Below are 8,500 nucleotides of genomic sequence, written 5' to 3' on the forward strand. Positions count from 1 at the left end.
TCCTTAACCACTCCCTTTCACCAAACACACTATTGTATGGGTTTTCTTGGTTTGAGTGTAGTTATACCATGTAGCAGCAGACGCTATAGCTAACAAGGGGATTGTACACACACACCAGTGTCATAGAGTACACACATAAAATAAACATTTACAATTCAAAATAGATAAAAATGAATTGTTTCAGGGTTTGAAAAAGTATTATCAGAGCTTGGACGGACTTGGGTCTCTCCAGAAATGAGGAATATTCATGAAGAAGTTTAATAAGTGTTGATTAGTAATCACCATGATCACAATGATGCAACTGCTATTTTGAGCAGCACTTTTTTAAAAAGTTTTTCCACTGCTAAGATGACTCAGCTGTTTCAAAAAACAAACCACACAAAGTACAAATGAGTGGGTAGCATGCCATGAAGGTCCTTTTCAGATGAGTAAAGCCCTGGTTTCTTCACTTAGCATGAGTGTCATGGTCACCCCTTCATAACTGCTCTGCTGAGAAATCAGGCAGCACACTGTGGAAGGTCTACCTGGGCCCTTTACTTTGACTGAGAATTCCAGAAAATTGGTAGAATTCTGGGAATTGGTATATATCCCCTTTTCATCATACTGTTATCATCATGGATACAGCAAGGGAAGAAGATATTTAATTTAAAATACTGGTCTTTAACCGTCTCTAGTGAGGTTATCTGATCTCAGTGATCTTTGTTAAAAGCCAATCAGAAAAAGGCATGAGCCTGGGCTAGAGCTTCCTACAATGTAGATAGAATACATTTCTAAATCCTGACCCAAGAAACCAACCCTTTTAGGTAGGACACTTGACTATAAGAGACAGAAACACAATTTAAATAGACTTAAGGAAAAACAAAGTAGAAAGAGAGATTTTGTTTTGCTATTCTTGAGTCTACCAGAGGCTTTCATATTCAAACAAGGAATTAAACATTCTTTCTCTTTCATTTCTGCTTCTCTTGACCTATTAATTTGATGTTTCCTCATTATCAGCCAGAATCTTCACACAGTGGGAGATACTGACTCTGACATCAGTGCAGTCACAACCTTATAGCCTCAGACCAGAAGAAAAAAGAGTTATGTCTCCACAGCTCCAGTGAAACACACTCCTGGAAAGGAATCCAATTAATTAGGCTCAGCTTGAGCCACATGCCCACCATGTGGCTAAGTCACTATGACTAAGGAGGGATTACTATGACTATCCCAACCAGAGGTGGATTAAGGTTGGTTGAAGCTCCGAGTGCAGAAGAAAATATTGGGCCCCTTACATTAGAAAAGTGTAAAGTTGGGGTTTTTCGGGGCCCTTCAGAAGTTAGGGTCCAGGGTGCATACCCAGTGCATTTACTGTTAAATCCGCCTCTGACCTCGACCTGGTTTGTGTCCACCCTTTGATTAATCACCAACCTTTGGCTAAGCTTTAGTCGAGGGAAATGGAGGTACTCTATGAGACCATGAGGTAAGAGGTAGAGTAGGGGGCACTGTTAACCCCAGGCAAAGGGAGAGATTTAGGCAAAAAAAGAGATATCAACCTCAGTCACCAACAGCATAACATTGATTTTCATGGGGTGTTACGTTCTCAGTTCCAGGAGTTCTTCTGAAAACTGAACTTCGTGAACTTACAAGTGAGGGACGGTCAGTATCTGAAAAATCACTCACGGGAAAAGAAGACAATGGTTATGGGAGAAAGTGCATCATGTCACTTGTCATCTGTTTTTCCTTAAAGCACAGGCGTGGCTTTCCTTTGGGTTTTTGGTCTTTCCAATGAGGTTGCTTCCTTAGTTGATAGGCCAAAACCACTGCCCTTAGGTCAAAGCCTGATGGTCATTCTGATTGTCAGCATTAATAAGAACATTTATAATACAATTTCTTTTATGTTCTGAGGACTGGAAAAAGTGTATTTACTTTATTTAAAGAGTATAAAAGATATAGGTTATCTTATTCAGATCAGCGGTGAATACCCATAATATCAAAGTTTAAATTAAAATCATGCAAATAGCATACATATAGAATCTCTCTCTATTTTAATCTATTCTAAAATACCTGCCTTAAAGTTTAGAACACATCCTATCATGATATTTTGTAGTCATTGTTCTTATTCCATTATAGACATATTTTTTGTTAGACAATTACTGCTTCGATCACTTCTCAGTGTTTTGGCTAAGATCAAGTGTAGTATCTTTTCATAGGACTTTAATTATTGCTTGGAAATAATATGGTATGTAGTGTATTTAATTTTATATAAATGTCAAAATAATGTGAATAAATTTACCTCTGTGCTTACTTGGCCACAAAGCCCTGCCTTAGGGCACCTGAGAACCTCATCAGTTCTGAAGAAGGACGTGTAGGAAAATGTACTCAGATTGTTTTGGCAGAGAACTCTGGAAATATTTTTTAAGAGTCATCACAGAATTACTTTAGAAATGTTAAAAAAATAAGAAATCAGACATGGAAATTTTATCAAAATGTAAAATTCAACAATCACAACTGAAATATAGTTTATAATAGCTACCAGATTCTCAGCATCTTCCAAAGGAAAAGCTTACAGAAAAATACTGTACATTTTTTTGTTTGTAAAATTGAAATGCCCTTCTCTTATGCTTTATTTTCTTTCTTTCCCCTCACTGTGGAAGAATGTAAGATTTCGTAACAACAGACAGCTTGCTTTTGATTGAGACACTCAATGCAAATGTTTCATGATTTTGAAAAAAAATAATTGGTAAGAAAATAGTCTTCTTATCATTAGTATTCTTCATATATACTCACTGGAGCATTTGAGGTGATAGCATGGTCACACAAGTCATCAGATTCTGTGTTTTAGCCATAACCACTCACCGTCAGAGACATTGAACTAAATGGGAACATGTCATGTACCCAGTCTGAAACAGGTCAGACCTCTTCAAATAACCTTCAACTTTTACTGGAACTGACCTCAGACTTACAGCTTAGAGGAAACAGGCTACAAACTTTGACCCATCTGTCTTCAAGTTTATAAAATGCTTCTGTGGGACATGAATGTTTTGTTATTTTCTTAGCTGATGGTGAGAAACCCACTTCGATTTACATCTGCTCTATTGCAGAGCTAAATATAGCCTCATTTTGACAGTTTATTTTGGCCCTAAATTATTTCCTTTAGTCAGATACCTTTAACTGTCCAACTCATCCTATTGGCATGGATAGAGTATTAAAAGGAATTCAAAATTCACAAGTTCATATGACTACCATTTCAATTCAAAGAGAAATTTGACCTCTGGAAACTAAAAATGGACTATTTCATAAACAGAGTTAGTAGTAACTTTTGTGATTTGAGTTTAAATAACTCTCTGATACCTATATATATCTCCCCCAACTTTTAGCTGGACCTCATGAAATTCACAATTTCAAAAATTATGTTGGGAAAAATTATGGCATGTATTCAAAGGAATGAGTGTCTTGAAATTTAGTACTATACTTGTGTTTTCTAAGAGCAGAGAGGTAGTAATTGAGTGGAATTTCTATATATTGAACAGCTCAATGTTAATTTCTGATGTTTTGATATGTATTTTGTACAGCTAGCTGAGATTGAACAGTGAATGAAGTAAAGAGAAAATAAAGACAGTAAAGTAGAGATCAGAAATTTCCAGTTCCAGCCCTGGACAAGGTCATATGTCATTTAGAACAAATTACTTCAACTCTCTGAGATTCATTTCTCTATTTAATGATAGCTGCTATAACAAATAACTGTGAGACCTCATTTATTGAGTATTAATAAATAAATAATTAATACATAATAAAATATGTCTTATGATCAGAAAATCTAATGAGAATTTTCTTTATTAGATGACTTGTGTAAGTCCCTTGGGAAAGCACTTTGCCAAGAAGTAGTTTGAAAGTCAGTCCTCTTCCATACTGTGGCCCTGTTATTTTGGAATCCCTCATTTTTTAGCTTCTCAGACAGGAAGAGAGAGGGGAAGGAATTGTAGAAACACTTAGGAGCCAGATGTGTAAATGGTTTACATCATTTTTGTTCACATTCCACAGACAAAAAAAACTCCCTTACAACTATGGAGGGGATAACCTACATTAATTCTGAAAAATTAGTGAATAAAGTGAATTTCCTAAATGTAAGATAAGCTAAAATGATAGCCATGTTGTATTATCTGTGCCACAAGATGTAAAATAAATGAAGTTAAGTAAGTTCTATATTCCACTCCAAGGATCTGTAGTTTAGCAAATAATTTAAAGAGAAATTGCAAGGTAAGACCTCAGGAAGGAAGAACTCAGTCTAAGCTACAGAGAACAGAGTAAAATGCTAGACTGCAAAATCATGAGAGTAAGAACCATGTGCACTATTTCTCACCATCTCCCACACATGCAAATTATGGGCACTTATTAATGTTTGCTATTGATAATATCAGAAGCTAACTGACCTGAAGGTGGGATGAAATTGGGAAGAGAGCACAATAAAGAGTATGCACTTGTGAAGACAAACCTGTTTACCTTACTATATGATTATTAGCTGATCTTGTCATAGACAAAAAGTCAACATGGAAACAATCAGTTTCATAAGAGAATAACCTTCCACCCCCATTACATGAACATCTTCCACCATTTCTGCTGAAGGACCTGGGTCACCTTCCCAGTCATGACAAGGCAGCTGTGTATATCCTAACAGTGAGGCATTTTCTAAAGAGAACAGGCCTTCAAAGCTCCTAATTTTTATTTTTTATTTTAGTGTTTTATTGATAAATTTATTTGTTGTTGGTGATAGAATTATTTTTTTGGATGAAAAACAAAATTTATGCATCAAAGAACCTTGTTTTTATAAGGAGTTTTCTAGAATCCATAAATTATTCATGAAGATAAATTTTCAAACACACAGTGATTTCAACAAATAAAAACAAAGCTGTTGGCCTGACCAGGTGGTAGTGCAGTGGATAGAGTGTCAAGCTGGAACTGGGACACAGAGGACCCAGGTTTGAAACCCTGAGGTCGCTGGCTTGAGCGCAGGCTCATCTGACTTGAGCCCAAGGTTTCTGGCTTGAGCCTGAGGTCACTGGCTTGAGCAAGGGGTCACTCGCTCTGCTGTAGCCCCCCAGTCAAGGCACATATGAGAAAGCAATCAATGAACAACTAAGGTGCTGCTCATCTCTCTCCCTTCCTGTCTGTCTATCCCTATCTGTCTGTCTCTCTGTCTCTGTCACATACATACACACACACACACACACACACAAGAAATACATGTGAAGGTGTGCACTTCTGAGCCCACTAGGTAGGTGGTCATCATGAAGTTCAACCCCTCATGACGCAGGACTGCAGCAAACCTGCAAACACTTCAATGCCTGGCCCCTTGCACCTGCACAGGAAGATCATGCCTGCTCATTCTCCAAAGACCTGTGGTCGAAACACAATGTCTTCTCCATGTTCACTGAGAGGATGACAAGGTTCAAGAGGTCTGGGCAAACTACAAAGGTCAGCAAATTGACAGTATGGTACATATATCTAGAAAGAAAGGTATCATCTACATTGAGTGGGTGCCAAGTGTGAAGGCTAACAGCACATGTCATTTGCTCCAGCAAGGTGCTTACCACCAAGCTAAAACTAGACAAAAAAGAGTGGAAAAAACATTTTTGCACTCAAGGCCAAATTGTGACAGATTAGCAAAGGGAAAAAATATATATAAAGGGGACCTTATTGAGAAAATGCAGGATAATATATAGCCCATGGTGCAGATTTTTAGCTAATGTGAGTATCTTTGGAACTTTTCAAGATATATCTGGAAAGTTTTATTTTCCTTCCGTTTTGTCATTGATTTTTGGCTCTATAAACCTATTTCTTTTTGAAATTAGATTTGTAATTCTATGGAGACAAATTACAAATGTTTCTTACTAAAAGAAAGAGATGGAAGATTACAGAATGGTTTTTCTCCTTCACCCCACATTACCACCACACCAACAGGCTCCATGGTAATAGCAGAAGAGGGCAGATACAAGTCTTGTGATACACAGACTCTCCCAGATGAGTAGCACTTAAAAAAGTTCAAAATCAACAAGAGAAACAACAAAGACATTAGATGTATTTGAAAGCTCCAGCCCTTACAGTTACAATAACCTTACCCAGATTAACATAAACATTATACTAAAGGCTTATTTTGCTCACTTCTTATTCTTCAGTACATAATGTCAGGTTTTCAACAAAAATAACAAGGTGTGCTAGGAGTCTGGAAGAAACAGTCTGAAGGAAAAAAGCGAATTTCAGAACTAGACTCAGATATGACAGAGATGTTGGAATGATCATACTAGGCACATAACTATGATTAGTATGCTAAGGGCTCTAATGGAAAAAATGGACAGAATGTAAAAACAAATGAGTAATGTAAGCAGAAAAATGGAAACTCTAAGAAAGAATCTCAAAGAAATGCCAGAAATCAAAGCCACTAAAACAAAAATACAGAATGCTTTTGATGAGCTCATCAGGAGACAGGACATGGCCAAGGAAAAAATTGAGGAGCTTAAGAATAATTAATAAAATCTTTCCAAACCATCAAGAAGGTGAAAAGACAATGAAGATAATAAGAGAAAAGTTTCCAAATCATATATCTGATAAAAGATCTGAATGTAGTAAGGAGTCTCACTTCTGGTTAGAAACATCTACTTGTGATTATTCAGGCCTGATCACAGGCCTGATCACAGGCTTTGCCAGGCAGTCTTGTGGGGAACAGAAAAGATGCCCTGTGCACTCAGATTTGGTGCACAGCTCACACACTGCAGCACCACATATTTTGAAAGGAGTTGTGGTCAAGATAATGCTTTTTGAATATTTGCCACCCCAGCCCCAATGCTTTTATTCCCAGGTCATTTGATCTGAGACCTTGGGTAGATATTCCCAGATGTCTCTGTTGAGACCTTTTTATGCAGGGAAGGAGGAGGTTGCCTTGAAGATAGTTTTCCCTGCTCCAACTCAGTGCCCAGGACTTTTACACTCCCAATCATTCCTCCTCTTTCTCCCCTCAAATGCAAGGTCCATAAAACTTCCAGAGGCTTTGGTAAGAACTTTCTCAAAAGAGAGACAACCCCCATATCCAAGCTGATTACCCTGACTCTCAATTGGTGAGTTGTTTCATGGTGACACATAGAATGGAGGAGTCAGTGTTTTCTCTGATTTCAGCCTCTTGCTGTAAGTATTTCAGTAAATGATTCAAGGCTCAACTTTCTCAATGACTACCCTGCCACCTGGTAGCTTTGCTCTTTTTCACAGCTCAGCTATGCTCCTGACATCTGCATTTAAATTTTTACAGTGCAATAATAAAAAGACAACCCAATTAAAAGATGGGCAAAGGACATGAACAGATACTTCTCCAAAGAAATATAAATGGACAAAAAAAAAAAAAGAACATGAAAAAATGGTCACCATCATTACACATGAGGAAAATACACACCGAATGAGATTCCACTTCACACTCACTAAGATGGCTATCATCAGAACGAGCGATAATAGTGTGTTGGCAAGAATGTGGGAAAATTGAAACCCTCATACACTGTTGGTATAAAATTAATATGGTGCCACTGCTTTGAAAATCAGTCTGGCAACTTCGAAAATGTTAAGATAGAGTTACTACATAACACAGCAATTCTACTCCTAGATACATATACAAGAGAAATGATATGAAATTAAAAAAAAAAATGAAAACATGCCCATATAAACACTTGTACACAAATGATCATAGCAGCAATATTCATAATAGCTACAAGGCATAAAAAGTGTTTATCAACTGATGAATAGATAAATAAAATGGAATACACAAACAAAATAAAACATTATTTAGCAATAAAAAGAAATAAAATAACATTACTTTCTACAACAGATAAACCTTGATAATATTATGCTAAGTGGAAGAGACAGTTACAAAAGACCACCTATTATGATTTCATTTATATAAAATGTCAAGAATAAGCAAAATTATATGGACAGAAAGCAGATCAGTGATTGTCTATACTTAGAGAAAGAGATGGAAGGACTGAAGAAAAATATTTAAGGCATACAAGGTCTCATTTGGGCGTAATGGAAATATTCTAAAACTGTAAAGAGGATACATAACTCTGAAATAGATCAAAAGTCATTGAATTATATACTTCAAAGGGGTGAACTGTAAGATTTATGAATTATATTTCAAAAAAGTTATATAAAAATAAGGTATACTTAAAAGGTTAAACACTGTATAAAATTTCTAAATGCACAAAAATAAAATTATTTTAAAATATTCTGACCAATTCTCTATATACAGAGTTTAAATTTTATCTAATATATGTACATTATCTCTTTTGCACACAGGTATATTTCTAGTTCTTAACATAGATTTTGATCCATAGTTATATTCAATAAATATTTTTTAATTAATCAAAAATTGTTGCATAACTGTAATTGCAATACCAGGAGATGAAGAGTATGAGAACAGAAAAAAAGAAATAGGTGAAGTAATAATGCTCCTCAACTTTCCCAAATAAATTAATAACAGACATAG

The 8,500-nt window shown here is 36.2% G+C and overlaps 1 non-coding gene across 1 annotated transcript; it reads left to right on the top strand.

The window, feature by feature from the left end:
• The first annotated feature begins 2,140 nt into the window (after positions 1–2,140).
• On the top strand, positions 2,141–2,325 carry LOC136321473 (U2 spliceosomal RNA). The gene has a single exon (XR_010728686.1). It is a non-coding gene; the product is annotated as a U2 spliceosomal RNA (small nuclear RNA).
• The last annotated feature ends 6,175 nt before the right edge of the window (positions 2,326–8,500 follow it).

The sequence above is a fragment of the Saccopteryx bilineata genome, chromosome 1, assembly GCF_036850765.1.
Source record: "Saccopteryx bilineata isolate mSacBil1 chromosome 1, mSacBil1_pri_phased_curated, whole genome shotgun sequence".
In the NCBI taxonomy this organism is placed as follows: Eukaryota; Metazoa; Chordata; class Mammalia; order Chiroptera; family Emballonuridae; genus Saccopteryx; species Saccopteryx bilineata.